This window comes from Macaca mulatta, chromosome 5, assembly GCF_049350105.2.
Source record: "Macaca mulatta isolate MMU2019108-1 chromosome 5, T2T-MMU8v2.0, whole genome shotgun sequence".
Lineage (NCBI taxonomy): Eukaryota > Metazoa > Chordata > Mammalia > Primates > Cercopithecidae > Macaca > Macaca mulatta.
The window spans coordinates 66,193,155-66,212,591 of NC_133410.1; the positions used below are offsets into that span (position 1 = coordinate 66,193,155).

Below are 19,437 nucleotides of genomic sequence, written 5' to 3' on the forward strand. Positions count from 1 at the left end.
ATTTCTCAATTATCTTGAAATAAGTCAATCTTAACATGTCCTGGGACAAGTATAAAGTCTGATCCAAAGCAAAGGATTTACACATAAAAATAATTGTTAAATATCACCAGAAACCTGTATGCTAGACCAGAGAGGAAAGATACATTATTGTTTTGGGATGATTTTAAGTCTGTGCGTAGATTTAAGAGATTCTGAATTCAGTGTGCAAGCTCAAGGATATAGGAATTATTCTAACAATTTGTAAATGGCCATTAGCTGCTAACTTAGCATTCAGGTATAGGAGATCACTAACTCTTCCCTTACTGTGATGAAGGAGTTTGGGTTTGTTATGGACTGAATGGTTGTATTCCCTCAAAATTCAACCAGTCAACCTATATAAGCCCTAACCTTCAATGTGTCTATATTTGGTGTTGGGACCTGTAAGGAAGTAATTAAGGTTAGAAGAGATTATAAGGTTGGAGCCCTGATTCAATAGGTTTGGTATTCTTATAAGATAGCTCACACTCTGTCTTTCTACAAGAACACTCACTGAGGAAGGGCTATGTGAGGACATAGTGAGAAGGTAGCTGTTTACAAGACAAGAAACCAGCCAGAAAATGACCATACCGGTACCCTGATCTTGAATGTCTAGGTTCCAGACTGTGAGAAAATAAATTTCTGTTGTTTAAGCCACCCAATCTATGGTATTCTATTATGGCAGCCTGAGCTGACTGATACAAGGCCAAACCCCACAATTGCAGCAGTACGAGGGTGTGGGCCAATAGTCTTAAATGCCAGCTGAACATTTTACTTAATTTAATATTCTTAACATGCTTGAGCACAGCCATTTTCTGTGCAACTTTACAGGAGGCTATTCTGCTTCAGGGAACCAGCCTTTGGCTAGTTAACCCTCATCTTTTACTTGATTAATGAAGACTTGAATTCAGTGCTGGTAAACACCAAATAAAGTTGACTTGCCAGATAACCTGTGGAGGAAGGAATGCAAAGATTTAGGCTAATGAGAACATTGCAATGTATTTATCACATGTCACTTGGTCTCTTCCTCCTAAGTGTGTCTTCTCAAAGGAAAGAAGTTGCTTTCACAATGGAAATTGAAAACTATATTGGTAAAGGGAGCAGTGGTGTTAGTAGATGTATGAGTTTACTAGGACTGTCGTAGTAAAATATCACAGACTGAGTAGCTTAAAAAACAGAAATTTATTTTCTCACATTTGAAGGGTGGAAGTCAGAGATCATGGTCTTTGGTTTCTTTTGAGCCTCTCTCCTTTACTTGCAGATGGCCACCTTCTCGTAGTGACCTCCCATGGCCTTGCCTCTGAGGTTGTATATCCCTGTTGTCTCTTTGTGTGTTCAAATTTCCTCTTCTTATAAAGATGTCTGTCAGACTGGATTAGGGCTGATCTTAATAGCATCATTTAAACTTAATCACCTCTTTAAAATCCTGTCTCCAACAAATACAGTCACATTTTGATGTACTAGGGGTTAGGGCTTTAGCATAAAAAATTGGGGGCCGTAATGTTCAGACCCTAACAGTGGAAATTCTCTGTAGATTGGGGATAACCATGGAAGATGCTGTTATTGAAATCTTTGATTTCAGTGGATGTGATAGTATTCTAGAGGGTCAGAATTCAAGTGATAACCACCAGATGCAAAAAGAGCATTTTACCCTAATATAGAGCAGAGCAAGAATAATAATTGAAATTATTTGAGTGCTGCATCCTTGTGGGGCTAACCGATCGTAGTTTCCATGTTGAATCCAATGAGTAGGCTATTAGGGTCCTATTTGATCTTTATAACTAAAACAAAATAAAATCTTTAGGTCTGGTGAATGGAAACTGACTTGAGGTAACATAATGTAGAGTCGAGGACATTCATGACCAAATCCCAGATTTGAGAGAGCTCTCATACTCCACAGCATCTTGACTCAAGGGATGGCTGAGTCCTTTTGAAAAAGTACTTGCGGCCGGGCGCGGTGGCTCAAGCCTGTAATCCCAGCACTTTGGGAGGCCGAGACGGGGGGATCACGAGGTCAGGAGATCGAGACCATCCTGGCTAACACAATGAAACCCCGTCTCTACTAAAAATACAAAAAAATTAGCCAGGCGTGGTGGCGGCGCCTGTAGTCCCAGCTACTCGGGAGGCTGAGGCAGGAGAATGGCGGGAACCCGGGAGGCGGAGCTTGCAGTGAGCCGAGATCGCGCCACTGCACTCCAGCCTGGGCGACAGAGCGAGACTCCGCCTCAAAAAAAAAAAAAAAAAAAAAAGTACTTGCAATATTCAATAAGTATTTTTCCTAGTCCTCCCCAAGTGATTTGCCATTTGCTGTAACACTCAAATACTGAAAAAAAGAAAAAATTCTAGTTATTTTGAGAATTATTGATTAGTGACGGTAAAAAATGATAATCCTTAGAGGTCCTGTTGATAATCCAAAGTGATAATCTCATTTTGGTCCTCATGTCATAGTTGCCTTTTTTGAAAATCAGGTGATTAATGAATTAAGGGCTATTTTGGTATTAAAAGCTAAGTAAAGACCATTGAAACTTCTCCTTCTGTTCAAAGCAGTAAATCAAAAGCAGTACTGTGTCTCTCAGGGAGAGAATAACAGAGATTAGTGCTGCCACCAAAGATGGAATGGATATGGATTCATCTTAGAGAATGACACACATACTTTTAAATGTAATCAAATGATAATTCAAATTGTTTTATTTGCGAGAGCCAATCAACATGGTCCCTGGTACCTTGTATGCAACTGTATTTCTGATGAGCACTTCTCTTTTCCCTACAAACTGAAGCAACTAGATCTTAACCTGAAAGGAAAAAGAGGATACATCTTACTTCAGGGGCAGACCATCTCTCTGGTTCTCTGTCATAATTTACTCCATGAGACATTTGATCATTTTATCATCCCATAGGATAGAATATTTTTCCACCATATTGATGACATCAAACTGATAGAATCTGATGAGCAGAAAGTAGGTATGCTACGTCAGTGTTTCCCAAACAATCAAGGATGATGGACAGTTTTAAAAAAGTTTTCAATCTCTTCAGACCAATGATTTTGTAAATTAGAATAAAACTAAATAATTAAAAAAGAAAGGGCATAAAAATACAAATCTAATTATTAGAGTCTATACAACTACTGTAAACATTTCCAAGTACTTTCTCTCAATTTCTGTACACATTGAGAATCAGTAACAAAGAGTCCACAGACCAGCACAAATACGTGACCACACTTTGTTTAGTGGTACTGTACCTGTATTTCTAAGACCTATGTTTGCCAGAGGATGGGACAAATATACTCTTTGTAAGTTAAGGGATCTGCCACTTCAGTGGAGGTTTTGGGAATCCAGCTGTAAGGGGCATGTGAAGATATCCCCATTCAAAGCAAAAGACAATTTGATATACTTTGTAATTCCTAAAACACACAAACACAATTTCACACACATGTGCAATACTTGCTACATTTTGTATATTTTGAATGCAACCTAAATCATATTTTGGTCCTCTTCTATCATCCAGTCATTCCATTAGGTTGCCTCTTTTGAGTGTGTCCCAGTGCCAGAAATGGTTCTTCAGTTGCTTCAGGCTGCAGTGTAATCAGATTTCCCAGCATCTTTTCCACTTAACCTTATGACCTACTAAACCTACTAAACTACGGGTCTGAAATGACAGGAGAGGGTTTTGTGTGGAGAATCATTTGCAGTCACCTTGGACTTTGAATAAAGTTATGGGTGCTGTATCAGTCAGGGTTTCAGAGAGAAACAAAACTAGTAGGATGGATGAATAGATAGATAGATAAATTTAATTCAAGGAATTGTCTCACATGATTATGGGAAGTCTGGCAAGTCTGAAATTTGTAGGGCAGGCCAGAAGGCTGGAAAATCTTAGATGGGAGTTGATGTTATTTTCCTGAGACAGAATTTCTTTTCCTTACACAAACCTCAGTTTTGCTCTAAAATTTTTCAACTGATTGAATAAGGCCCATTCACATTATTGGGGAGGACCTCTTTTATTTAAGGTCAACTGATATAATAGGGGTTAACTACATCTACAAAATACCTCTACAGCAATGTGTAGATTAGTATTTAATTGAATAACTGGGACTTATACCCTAGCCAAGTTGACACATAAAACTGATCATCACATTTCCTTTTACAAATAACAATTCTCATGCTGTAAATCAGGTCCTAGCTTACTGCTGGGTCCTGATGGAGTCTAAGTGGCTGATCATAGGAGACAAGTCACCCTGTGACCTGAGATTCTCATCCTGAAATAGACTTTATCTGACCAAAGCCGAGATGCCTAGTCATTTTGGTCATTTCGCACCTACCAAATGTCCCAGAAACCTTGAATTCTGATTGTTTAGAAGATTTAGATGCATGCTTCTGCCACAGAACACAACAGCTCGTTCCATATAAACTGAATATTGAGGTGATCACCTGGCCATTTTGGACTCTTATGCCACTGAACTGACAAGCAAAAAAATGGTTACTGTGTTATCTAGGTGATCTTGACGGTCATAGGTTTATTAGGTGGTTTTAATGAGGCAGGAGACTGGCAGGACTTGCTTTCTGCTTACAACCCTGTTGACCAAAGTAGAATCTAGCCCAGACAGGATAAAGAAGCCAGGAACCAGCAGGTGGCAATGAAAGTGATCTTTAGCCACCTTCCTTGCTCATTACCGTAAGACACTCTCACCAGCACCATGACAGTTTACAAATACCACGGCAATGACCCCCAACTTATCAGTCCTTTCCATGGCAATGGCCCAGAAGTTACCACCTATTTAATAGAAAGTTTTAAATAACCCATCCCTAAATTTGCATTGAACTACTGCTTAATTTGCATTGACCCACCCATTAATTTACAGGTAATTAAAAGTAGGTTTATGTGAGTATAAATACAGTTGCCAAGAGCCCATATGTGGCCTACTCTGGGTGCATTGCCTATGAGTTAGCCCTGCTCTGCAAGCAGCAGTACTGTTTAATAAAAGATTGCTATGTAACACCACCAGCTTGCCCTTGAGTTTTTTCCTGTGTGAAGCCAAAAGCCTTCCTGGGATAAGCCCCAGTTGCGGGGCTCGGCTATCCTCTATCAGTTACGCTGTGAAGGCAAGAAAAAATACGTCTGAAACTCAAGATACCCTCTGCAGCACCTCTAATGATCCTACCCAGTGGAAAAGTTAATAAAAATGTGTCTCAACTCTTAACACTGCTGTAGCTGTGTCCCAGAGATTCTGATATGTTGTCTCTTTGTTCTTGTTGGTTTCAAAGAACTTCTTGATTTCTGCCTTAATTTCATTACTTACCCAGGAGTCATTCAGAAGCTGGTTGTTCAATTTCCATGTAGTTGTATGGTTTTGAGTGAGTTTCTTAATCCTGAGTTCTAATTTGATTGCACTGTGGACTGAGAGACTGTCTGTAATGATTTTAGTTCTTTTGCATTTGCTGAGGAGTGTTTTACTACCAATTATGTGATGAATTTTAGAGTAAGTGCCATGTGGCACTCAGAAGAATGCATATTCTGTTGTTTTGGGGTAGAGAGTGCTATAGATATCCATCAGGTCTACTTGATCCAGAGTTGAGTTCAAGTCCTGAATATCCTTGTTAATTTTCTGTCTTGTTGATCTGTCTAATATTGACAGTGGGAGGTTAAAGTCTCCCACTATCATTGTGTGAGAGTCTAAATGCCCACATCAAAAGCTAGAATGATCTCAAATCAATATCTTAACATCACAACTGAAAGAACTAGAGAAGCAAGAGCAAAGAAATACAAAAGCTAACAGAAAACAAGAAATAACTAAGATCAGAGTAGAACTAAGGAGATAGAGACACGAAATATCCTTCAAAAAATCAGTGAATCCAGGAGCTGATTTTTTGAAAATATTAATAACATAGATCATTAGATAGATTAACAAAGAAGAAAAGAGAGAAGAATCAAATAGACACATTAAAAAATGATAAAGGGGTATCACCACCTACCCCACAGAAATACAAACTACAACCGGACAATACTATAAACACCTTTATGCAAATAAACTAGAAAATCTAGAAGAAATGAATAAATTCCTGGACAATACACCCTCTCAGACTAAACCAGGAAGAATTCAAATCCTTGAATAGAACAATAACAAGTTCTGAAATTGAGGTAGTAATAAATAGCCTACCAACCAAGAAAAGCCCAGGACCAGACGGATTCACAGCCGAATTCTACCAGAGGTACAAGAAGGAGCTGGTACGATTCCTTCTGAAACTATTTCAAACAATAGAAAACCCATTTTATGAGGCCAGCATCATCCTGATACCAAAACCTGGCAGAGACACAACAAAAAAGAAAACTTATTTCAATATCCCTGATGAACATCGATGCAAAAATCCTCAATAAAATACTGGCAAATCGAATTCAGCAGCACATCGAAAAGCTTATCCACCATGATCAAGTCGGCTTCATCCCTGGGATGCAAGTCTGGTTCAACATATGCAAATCAATAAATGTAATTCATCACATAAACAGAACCAATGACAACAACCACATGATTATCTCAATAGATGCAGAGAAAGCCTTCCATAAAATTAAACATCCTTTTGTATTAAAAACTCTCAATAAACTAGATATTGATGGAACATATCTCAAAATAATAAGAGCTAGTCATGACAAACTTACAGCCAAAATCATACTAAATGGGCAAAAACTGGAAGCATTCCCTTTGAAAACCCGTAAAAGACAAGGATGCCCTCTCTCACCACTCCTATTGAACATAGTACTGCAGGTTCTGGCCAGGGCAATCAGGCAAAATTAAGTAATAAAGGGTATTCAAATAGGAAGAAAGGAAGTCAGGTTATCTCTGTTTGCAGACGGCGTGATTTTATATATAGAAAACCTCATCATATCAGCCCGAAAACTCCTAAAACAGATAAGCAACTTCAACAAATTCTCAGGATAAAAAAAATCAATGTGCAAAAATCACAAGCATTCCTATACACCAACAGTAGACAAGCAGAGAGCCAACTCATGAATGAACTCCCATTCCCAATTGCTAACAAGGGATGTGAAGGACCTCTTCAAGGAGAACTACAAACCACTGCTCAAGGAAATAAGAGAAGACACAAACAATGGAAAAACATCCATTCTCATTGATAGAAAGAATCAATATCATGAAAATGACCATAATGGCCAAAGTAATTTATAGATTTAATTCTATTCTCATCAAACTATCATTGACATTCTCCACAGAATTAGAGAAAACTGCTTTAAAGTTCATATGGAACCAAAAAAGAGCCCATATACCCAAGACAATCCTAAGCACAAAGAACAAAGCTGGAGGCATCACACTACCTGACTTCAAACTATACTGCAAGCCTATAGTAACCAAAACGGCATGGTACTGGTACCAAAACAGACAAATAGACCCATGGAACAGAATAGAGACCTCAGAAGTAAGACCACACATCTACAATCATCTGATCTTCTACAAACTTGACAAAAACAACCAATGGGTAAAGAATCCTCTATTTAATAAATGATGCTCAGAAAACTGGCTAGCCATATGCAGAAAACTGAAACTAGACCCCTTCCTTATACCTTACACAAAAATTAATCCAAGATGGATTAAAGACTTAAATGTAAAGACTTAAATTCTAAAACCATAGAAACCCTATAAGAAAATCTAGGCAATACCATTCAGGACATAGGCATGGGCAAAGACTTTACGATAAAATTGCCAAAAGCAATTGCAACAAAAGCTAAAATTGACAAAAGGGATCTGTTTAAACTAAAGAGTTTCTGCACAACAAAAGGAATTATCATTAGAGTGAACAGGCAACCTGCAGAATGGGAGAAAAATTTTGCTATCTACCCATCTGACAAAGGTAGATGTAAAATCCAGAATTTACATGGAACTTAGACAACTTTACAAGAGAAAAAACAGCTGCATCAAAAAGTGGGCTAAGGATATGAACAGACACTTTTCAAAAGAGAAAATTTATGTGGTCTACAAACATATGAAAAAAATCTCAACATCACTGATCATTAAAGAAACGCAAATTAAAACCACAATGAGATACCGTCTCACGCCCATCAGAATGGTGATTATTGAAAGGTCAAGAATCAACAGATGCTGGCAAGGCTGTGGACAAATAGGAACACTTTTACACTGTTAGTGGGAATGTAAATGAGTTCAATCATTGGGAAGATGGTGGTGATTCCTCAAGGATCTACAACTAGAAATACCATTTGACCCAGCAATCCCATTACTGAGTATATACCCAAAGGAATATAAATCATTCTATTATAAAGATACATGCAGGCCGGGCATGGTGGCTCACACCTGTAATCCCAGCACTTTGAGAGGCTGAGGCGGGTAGATCACCTGAGGTCAGGAGTTTGAGACCAGTGGGACTAACATGGTGAAACCTCATCTCTACTAAAAAATACAAAAATTATCCAGGTGTGGTGGCATGTGCCTGTAGTCCCAGCTATTCGAGAGGCTAGGACAGGAGAATGGCTTGAACCTGGGAAGCAGAGGTTGCAGTGAGCTGAGATCACTCCACTACACTCCAGCCTGGGTGACAGAGTGAGACTCCATCTAAAAAATAAAAATAAAAAAGATAGATGCATACCTATGTCTATTGCAGCACTATTCACAATATCAAAGACATGAAACCAACCCAAATGCCCATCAGTGATAGATTGGGTAAAGAAAATGTGGTACATATACACCATGGAATACTATGTAGTCATAAAAAGGAATGAGATCATGTCCTTTGCAGGGACATGGATGAAGTTGGAAGCCACCATCCTCAGCAAAATAATGCAGGAACAGAAAACCAAACACCACATGTTCTCATTCATAAGTGGGAACTGAACAATGAGAACACATGGACACAGGTAGAGGAATGACACACATTGGGGCCTGTTGAAGGCGAAAGGGGAGGGGAAGCCTCAGAACAAATAGCTAATGCATTTGGGGCTTAATAACTAGATAACGGGTTGATGGGTGCAGCAAACCGCCATGGCACAAGTTTACCTATATAACAAACCTGCATGTTCTGCACATGTATACTGGAACTTAAAGTAAAATAACATAAAACAATGGTCTCAACTCAATGCTGAAAGAGCCATTAATGTCTGGATATCTTAAGATTGAAGGTTTTCATATACTGCCAAATAAAAACCACATACTAGCTAATATCTTGTTGAGAGCAAAGGGAAAATGGAATGTGTGGTTGAGAAAGGAAGTTTTAAATTCCATTTATGTCTTGTGGCCAGTTTCACAAAACAGGACTCTAATCATGTACGGGTTTGTGTGTGTATATACATATGCAGTATATAAATATATTAATAAACATATTCTTCTTCCATCCTTTTGTTTTATTACTTTACATTAATTGTATTTGTGGTAGTTTAGATTTATAGTTTAGTCCTTAGGTAATGGATTATTAAAGCCAGATTGTGACTGAACTATAACAGGAAGAAATGCCACCCAGAGAGAGAGTTAAATTCAGACTGAAAGTCTTAGGGTTCATCTTTTGGGGAAAGAATGAGTTCTGTTATGTTTCTGTGAGGAATATTTGTATTTTTCTAGGTGCACCAATATCATTTTTACTATTTTTGTGTAGAATCTTAATTTCATATCAAATGGCATATATGAAAGTTAAGAAGCCAAAGAGAGGGACCATGTTGAATATCATTCTCAACTCATTCTATCTACCAGGGCATGAGAAGCTTACTGCTACATTTTCCAGACTCCCTTGCCTCTGGAGTTCTAGATGCCAGGAGGATTCCACTAATTTGGACTTTGGACATGAGGTCGGTGCTTTCTGCCTGCTTCTGTTTGTGTAGGCAGACAGGATTGTGGAAACATGAGGCGGCAGGGGCAGCTGAACTCAGGGTTCTAATTGTCATTCGCCCACTCATGGCAGTGATAGAGGCAGGATGGCAGGGCTCAGGTTCCAAGGCCTACTCAGCAGCTTTGTGAGTGTCTTGAGGTGGTTGGAGAAGCAGCATCAGCTTTCTGATCCTGGATTGTAGCTTTTAGTTAGTAAGCTCTTGAATTCAATGGATAGTATACACATATCCCTCCAGTCTTCCCAAATATTTTGTGAGTATCTTATTCCTTTCATGAAATGTAAAATACAGAGGCTAGTTTCAATTTTTAATGTACTGACACCTGTGTATATGGAGGTCTTTCTGGATCTATGTTGTTGTCTGTATCTTAAGTTCTTAGAGACACTGAAAAGACTTTTAGCTCCTTGCCCTTCTCCAACTTTATTCCAGAAAAAAAAAAAAAAAAAAATACAAGAGGCCCAAATCAACTGCCTTTATTCTGTTTGATGATGCTACAGTGAGGCAGTTTTCTCTAGATTAAGGCTTCAAAAAGATGTTTACAAAAGATGCTTTGTACAAATTCAAGGATATTAAGCCTGAGGTAGCAAGTTACAGAAGGAATAACGATGGCTATAAAACCTAACATTTACAAGTACTTAATATATTCTAGGCATTATAGTAAGTATCTTACATGCATTAGTTAATAATCACAGCAATTCAATCAAGTAGAATCTTGAATTATTCTCATTTTTACAGGTGAAAAAACTGAAAATAAGAGATATGGGATAACTTGCCTGAAATCACACAGCTAGTTACATTGTGCCAGGACTCACATCTAACAAAGTCAATTCTAGAACCCACAATCTAACCACAATACTGTGAAGTCAGAAAATGGGGCTTCCACTTCTACCTCTAGCATTCCACACACAATTATTCTGCCCACTTATGTGGATCCTGGTTCTCCTTTGCTCTCTCATTTCATGTTATATGTTTCTGTAACTTCTTAGAGATTAAAGTATTTAAAAATTATGATATTTGTTTTTGGAAAAAAAAAAATCAACACCCATAACCCTCATTGTAAATGCAACAGAGGTTAAAGTGATTTTTTTTGGTAATCATTTTGGCTTCCTGTACATAGAATGCTTTTAAGTTATTTTGAATCCTTGACAAGAGGAGAACTGTAGGCAGTTCTGTGACAGTGTGTTAAATGTTTACATGCCCTGGCACATGCTCCTTTTCTGGGAAGCCTGCTGTTTGTGTTTCTGGATGTGTCAAATTCGTGGCTTTTGTAATTTTACTGGAGAATGGCACAGTTCATAGGTTTGTGGAAAAACAGAAGTTTCTGAAGCTTCAATTGTCTAACATGACAAACTGTGTGATGCCAGAATTCAATTACGAAAGGTTCCTGGCAGCTCTGTTTTGCAATCACATTACTGTTTTGGCAACTGAAACACCGACCATGAGATCTTCATGGTCAAAAAACAAAACATCAAAAGCAACCTGTATGCCATCTCAATCTGTGTTTTTGACACATATATCTGTAATTTATATTTATTGTTTTAATGGAGCTGCAGTTCTCATTGATTCTTCAATGTAGTCTCTTAATGTAAATTAGTTGCAGTAAATTTCATAAGAAACCCGTTACTGGCCGGGCACGGTGGCTCAAGCCTGTAATCCCAGCACTTTGGGAGGCCGAAACGGGCGGATCACGAGGTCAGGAGATCGAGACTATCCTGGCTAATACGGTGAAACCCCGTCTCTACTAAAAAAAAATACAAAAAACCTAGCCGGGCGAGGTGGCGGGCACCTGTAGTCCCAGCTACTCGGGAGGCTGAGGCAGGAGAATGGCGTAAACCCGGGAGGCGGAGCTTGCAGTGAGCTGAGATTCTGCCATTGCACTCCAGCCTGGGCCACAGAGCGAGACTCCGTCTCAAAAAAAAAGAAAGAAAAAAAAAAAAAGACACCCGTTCCTTTCTGATTCCTTCTTGTCATGACACTGGACAAAATAAAGCCACAAGGATAAAAAGGTGTGTTTTACATAACCTACTTACTTATCTTTAAATTTTGGAGCACAGCTCTTCTGGGTGTGTTATTCTTTCACTTTACAGATATGTGAGACATTGAAATGAAGAAAGAGAATAGGATAAGGTTCTTTTTTAAGTGTTTTAAAAAATATGCGGCCTAGTTTTATTTGAACCGTGATCCAGTAGAGAGATAGATCTTGATGTTAGTATGGAATCAGAGCCATTTCATATTTTGTCTGGGGAAAAAGGTTTATATCCTTTAGTGGAAAAGGTCATCTGTTTCAGCCAGAAGTCTTAGGAGAACCATTTGATGAATATAAATGATACCCTTCAGCTTTTAAATGATCATTGCTTGAATTTTTAGCATTTCAAATAGAAAACAGATTCAATATTTATTCGAAGGGCAGGCAAAATGGCAGCCAGAAATTGGCATAGAGGATGAAAGAAAACTATTCTTGTTCATATGAACTATCTTGGGACAAAAGCCTGGGTGCAGAAGAGGTAGGACATTGAATTAAATGTGGGTAAGGTGAGCTGGAAGTAGGTGAATAGGAAGATGGGATAGGTAAAAATAAATTGATGGATAAAAGGGGATAAAGCAGTAGAGTGAAGTACTAGAATGCCATAGGAAATTTTTCTTTTTTTTCTTTGTAAAACCGGAGTAGCAAACTCTTAAAGCCCTTCATGCCTGGAATCTTGCAGTGATCTTTGCCTGAACATTTCTCAGAGTCGTGTCAAACTTTAAATCTGTGTTTCTTCTTAAACTTCAGGGGGCAAATTTCAAGTGCTCCAGTAGATGCTCAAAGGCCCTTCTTTATTTCCCCATGGGAGTGAGGGATGGTGGAAGGAAAAGTCACAGATTTTTCTTTTTAAACCAAAGAAATCAAGTTCATTCTTCTGGACTTAATTTGAACTCTTTTTAAACATTTTCAGAGGCTGAAGTGCTAAGATTTGCAAAACCTTTCAATGATCTTACAATTTCCAGTTAGTTGATTTAGCACTTGATTTGGAATATGGGAATACTTGTCATTTATTTTGTTTTAGAACTTTTGGGCCTAAGATAAAAGAAGACAGAAAATGGCCATTTAAAAGTTTTGCCAGTACTTATATTTTGTTAACATTTTAAATAGTTTTAAGAATGTTTTTCCACTTGAAAATCAATTTTAACTCATTCAAAACAATAATCATACTGTTACTTTCTTTTATAAACTAAACCATTTCTCTTGCTTCACCTCACCTTTCATTCTGGCTTGTTTGTTAGTTGTAACTAAATAACTAAATAGTTGATTAATTCAGGAATTAACTTACTGATTGCCAGTCTCTGCCTCTAATTATTACACTGATTTAGAGAAACGGAATCAATGGCATATTTCTACAGTTGGAGTGCCAACAGAAATCCACCTGGCAATAGAGAAAGAAACAATACAAAATTAATGGCTATAGAAGCATATTGGCATCATAACATAGAGGCTTTGGATTTGGCACATCTTTTGGTTTTTGTCTTTTCAGATATTATGCTTTTATGTTTTTTTTTTGAAATTTCAAATAATTAGACTAATGTTGATTTGTTCTTTCCTTAGATATTAGCTCTTTTTTGTAGCTGACTTACTTTGCCTTGTTTTCCTACTTAGGTTAGTTCTTGATTATTTGTGTCACATTTTTTTTCTTCCATTATTTGTAATTAAATTCTCTTTTCTGGTGATATAATTCTTTGTTCTCACTTTTGCATACCAAATGAGCTTAGAATAAGAGACCAATTGAACAGGTTTCAGTTGAGAGCCTCAGATGTGCTTAACATTGGTTTGATCAGTATTTTTGTAGACTATTTATATTTTTGATTCTGATTTTTTTTTTTTGTTTGGAAAAACTTTGTGCCTTTATGCTTTGGACAAAGAGTCTCAACATGTTTTTTATAAAATAATACATTCTTATCATAGGGAATACAGAAAATATAAAGGGGAAAATACAATCAGCTGTCATTTGATTCTACAGAGATAACCACTATTATCATTCTGGTGTATTTTATTACAGATTTTTTTATTTGTTTTTGAGATGGAGTCTTGCTCTGTCGCCCCGGATGGAGTGCAGTGATGTGATCTTGGCTCACTGCAACCTCTGCCTCCTGGGGTTCAAGTGATTTTTCTGCCTCAGCTTCCTCAGTAGCTGGGATTACAGATGCCCCCCACCACACTGGCTAATTTTTGTATTTTTAGTAGAGACAGGATTTCACCATTTTTGGCCAGGCTGGTCTTGAACTCCTGACCTCAGGTGATCCACCCACCTTGGCCTCCCAAAGTGCTGAGATTACAGGCATGAGCCACTGCACCAGACCTCTTGCAGTCATTATTTTTATGTGCATGTTTAACAAGTGCATTCATCTTGCATAACTTAACTCATTTCTGTTTTATTTCATTTTGTGAGTTACAGATCTAAAATACTGTTAAATGTGATGATTATAGATATCCTTGTTTGGCTTAGTATTTCAATAGGAATGCCTGTTCTAAAGTGCCCAGGAGAGAATATTAATAGATGAAATGTGTGACAAGTGTTTTGTGGTCAAGAAAGCTGGAGAAACACAAGGTTAAATAAAGTTTATTTTTCTTTACCTAAAGGAACTTCAGGGCCTTATATATATTGTGACATGCAGAAGAAGGCTTTATAGCATTAAACATTTTCAGACTTATGTGAGTGCTGAACCCTTGATAATTTTCATAAAAGTCTTTTATGAAATAAATGTTGGGAAATACTTCTCTTGGGTTCCACTTTTGTCTTAGTTCATTTGGGTTGTGATAAAAAACTACCATAAATTGAGTGGTTTATCAACAACAGAAATGTATCTTTCACAGTTTGGAGGCTGAGAAAAATCAAGATGTCAACAGATTAAATGTCTGATGAGGACTCATCAAAAAGATGAGTACCATCATTTTTCTGTGTCCTTACATGGTGGAAAGGGCCAGGGAGCTCTCTGTGGTCTCTTTTATAAGGGCACTACTTCTATTGATGAGAGCTTTATGCCCATGAGCTAATCAACTCCCAAAGGTCTCACCTCCAAATACTATCACACTGAGTACTAGGATTTCAATATATAAATTTTCGGGGGCATAAACATTCACTTCGTAAAAAATTTTAAGTATAATGCTCTTGGTTTTAAATAGGTAATCTATTCTAATAATACTAACGAAAATACTATTCTAGTTCATGAAGTTGCTTTAAGTTTTAAAAATCAGGAATGCATATTGCATTTTATGAAATTCATGTTTTCTGCATTTTTCACAATTTTATGTGTGTGTGTGTGTGTATTTATCTTTACTTTGAGTTATGTGATCTTTTAATAGATTCCTGAATTTAAATTTAATATTATTTTACTAACTTATGCTTTCCAAACCTCAGTCTCTGCATGTATAAAAATAATAATGATACCTCCCTCAAAGAGATGTTAAAACTTATGAGAAAATGCATATAATGTGTTTAGAACCTTTCTTAGTCCATTTTATGCTTCTATAATAGAAAATTGCCAACTGAGTAATTTACAAAGAAAATAAATTTATTTCTCACAGTTCTGGAGGCTGAAAAGTCTCCAAGGTGCTATCATCTGGTCAGAGCCTCTTGCTGTGTCACTCCATAGTAGAGGTGGAAGGACAAGACAGTATGAGAGAGCAAAAGATCTAACTTGCAACCTCAAGCCCTTTTATAATTATCATCCATTCATTCATGAGGGTGAATCTCTCATGGTCTACACACCTCCCATTTGGCCCCACTTCTCGATACTGTTGCACTGGAGTTTAAATTTCCAATATAAGCTTTTTGGGGAGCACATTCAAACCATAGCAACTTCATTCTTCGAAAATACAAAATGATTATTAGGATTAAAGTAGCTTTGGCTATGGCTCATATCTTTGATAAGTAGTTCTCTAATTTTTTGTACATGAGATGTAATTGTTTTAATTCTCTCTTTAAGCCAATAACTGTGTAGATATATGTTTTACATTTTCATTTTGATTAGTTAAAACAAATTATTAATTTCCTGCTCTACGGCACTGTGATTAGCAGCTATGGCTTGAAAAGCATTTGCTTAAGGAATTTAAAATTTCTCTATTATGGAGATTACTATATAACTATATTATGGATATATTATCATTTAAAAAGTCAATGTTTAATATATTATCATTTTTTAAAAAATTGGTGTTCTATATACACTTGGAAAGGCTTTTTGTGTAGGCTACTGAATTTAATCTATAGTTACGAATTTAAGATTGCTAGTTGAATTATTCTAATCTTACAAAAAATGATACTTATATGTTTTTATGTTTTCCCTCAAAGATGATTTTGTCGGACATGGTCATTCTTATTTTTTCTTTTTATTTGCATTTGTCTGTTATTTGTCTTCCTTTTTTTGACTACTTGATCTGCAAAAAGTTAAGTTCTCCCACTGTAGTTCTGTATCCATCAATTTCTTTCCACACTTTTAACAGTTTGAAATTTATTCATATGTGACACTATGTTATTTAGCACTTAAAAGTTTATGACTATTATATATTTGTTATGGATTATATCTCTTGATGAACAGAAAGTAACACCCAGCTAGTTTTTTAAATTATTGTTTAGTTTATTCAAAAACAAATGTTAACTTTTTTTGAGATTATTTTGTTGATTGCCAATTAAAAAAAAAAACTCACCCCAAAACATATAGTTTAGGCAAATACAAGTTTATTACCTACTACAGTAAGGAAGAATATCACTTATGGATGGATATTTAGGGAGTTTTGGGTTTGGTTTAAAGCAAAGTTTTAAATGCAGGGATCTGAGAAGAATTGTGCAATGTTTTTGATATTAATTATAATTGGTGGGCACAGAAAAATGAGGGTTTTAATGTGGGTCTTGATAAATGAACATTTGTTTGATAATGGAGAAGTTTGCCTATTTAAGACATCTATTTTCTTCAGAAAGAGGTTATTCCTCTCTAATACATGAGGAGGAGGCAAATTGAACAGTTTCTTTTTCAGATAAATTGATTTTTATTTTTATTTATTTATTTTTTGAACTTTTATTTTAAGTTCAGGGGTACGTGTGAAGGTTTGTTACATAGGTAAACTTGTGTCATGGGGGCTTGTTGTACAGATTATTTAATCACCCAGGTATGAAGCCCAGTACCCAATAATTATATTTTCTGAGCTAAATGATGAGAACTCATGAACACAAAGGTAAAAACAGACACTGGGGTCTACTTGAGGATTACTGGTGGAAGGAAGGAGAGGTGCAGAAAAGGTAAATGAATTTTTAAGAACTTCATGAAACAAACAGTTACATTATTTGAAACTTTATTTTCCTAGGCAAGAATTCATTGGAATAGTAAAAATGTGTTAATGTAGACAATTAGTTCTTGATTCTATTAGATCCGTTGTAGCAGGCAGTCTGTTTTCAGTTTGATAAATCTCTGCCTATCTTTTAAAAACATTTTAATGCCACTTTATTTTAGGTAGGTCTCTTGAAAGCAGCATATATTTACATTGTGTCTCAATTTAATTTGAGACTATTTAGATTAATAGAGGAATTTAAACTTTTTGTACTACACTCAAATATTTTATCTTAACTCCATCTCATTTTGTGCTTTCTTTGCCCTATAAAATGTGACTGTTTTCTTTAGTTTTATCTTCTCCAGTAATTAAAAGCTGTAGTTCTCATTAATATTAATACAATCTGAGGTTTGCAACTCAGATAACCATTCTTAACTAAATATATACCACCTTTTATATTTCCTCTTACAATGATTATTTTTGATGTTTGCATTCAACTTTTTACTCCAACTAACAACAGTTATTTAAATTTAACTTTGCTAAACTATGCTCGGGGTACACCGTTTATATTTATATAACCTGACTTTTTCGTTTTTTGACTCAATTTCTGTTAACATTTGATATCTTTAGTATGTTGTACAAGATAGTTTCAAGAAAGGTACAAAGATGTTATGTTTGAGTTCTTGTATATCTGAGGCTGTCTTTCTGCTGTTTTCAGAAGTGAATGATATTTTTACTGGGCTTATATCTCTGAACATTTTATGTATATCGTTTCATTACTTTTCTGCTGTATAATTTTGGAGACATTAGAATCCACCTGGTTTTAATTCCTTAGCGGTTAATCTGCTTAGTTTTTTCTTTCTTTTTAAACAAGAAGTTTATTTAAACAACAAGACGCTTGACTTGAAGGGAAAACTATCTAAGATTCTTTTTTGTTTTAGAGTAATTTATCCCTACTTAAAGACAGATTGCCCTACATGTAACAGCTACATACAAAAAAGTTATAAAATTGTCCTTGGTTTTACAATGATAAATGAAAAACATTAAAATTCTCCAATTGAACAAGATATGCAAGGATTTTTATGTTGTGTGTTTTTGTTAAAACAGTGAGAGCAAAATAACTTACTGGAATATAAAGATAAGAGCTGAATGAGCATGCCACTAATGGAGAAAGGGAGTATTTTCACAGAATCAGTATTTTTCCCCATCCCGTCTCCACTTGATGTCAATTAAAACATACCATTGTCTGTTTAGTTAAAAAAAAAAAAAAGCAATATGCTTGTGCACATATACCAGTTACTTTATGTACAATAAAGGAATGGGGAAGGGGGAAATGAAAGAATAGAGAAAACTGTAGGGTAGTAGTCAGGATGTGGTGGAACCAAATTGCAGTTTTCTAATTGAGAATGTAATCTTGGTCTTTAAAGAACAGAGTTCTGGAGTAAAGAAGCAGGTTCCCTTTTCAGTAGACATCTCCCGTCTGCTGTTGGAACACATCAATTGTATCTTCATCCGCCATTTCCAACCGTGCAGGTGTGTCTGTTTCATTGATTGGTTGCCCGTCGAATCGGAATCTGATCTGCCTCATTGACAATCCCTGTCGTTCACAATAGGCTTTCATTAGTTTACTAAGTGGTGTATGCCTCTTAATCTTAAACTGCACCACAGAACCATCCTGCCCCGCAACCTTCAAATTAATATGATCGTTGTTCTCAGTCTTGACTCCTTCCTTGGGATTTTCGTCGGCCATGGCGAGCGCCGGAGTCTCTTCAGCTGCAGCTTCACAAAAGAGGTACCAGGTCCGCACCAAACGAGCACACAAGCAGCACCAGGAGCGGCAGAAGCTGCTTAGTTTTTTCTACCTTTACATAAGATTTTCTGTAACTTATGAAAATCTTAGCTGAATAGTTCTCAACAATGATCTCTTTTAATTATTTTTCTTAGTTCACCTTATTTTTTCAATTATGTCTTGGTTGCTACTTTGATTCCAAATTTCTTGAAAATACTCATAATTCTTGGGCTGATTTTAATTTTCTCTCTACATCAAATGTATATCATTTTCATTTTATGTCTTCATTATCAGTAGTGCTCTTTAAAAAGTGTTATGCAAATTTTGTATTCAGCTGTTATAACTTTGGTTTCCTTTGAAACCTTTCTTTGATATTCCTTTAAATCTTACTTTGTTATCTTTGTGTTTCTTCTAACCATTCTTTCATTTTATTGTTTTGTTTTTCTTAGACTCCTTGCCTTTGATGGTCACATTTTATTTCAAGCTCCTGAAGGTATCATAATGT

The 19,437-nt window shown here is 36.4% G+C and overlaps 1 pseudogene; it reads right to left on the reverse strand.

Moving 5' to 3' along the window:
• Positions 1-17,994: 17,994 nt before the first annotated feature.
• On the reverse strand, positions 17,995-18,987 carry LOC711990 (SMT3 suppressor of mif two 3 homolog 2 (S. cerevisiae)-like; annotated as a pseudogene).
• Positions 18,988-19,437: the final 450 nt, after the last annotated feature.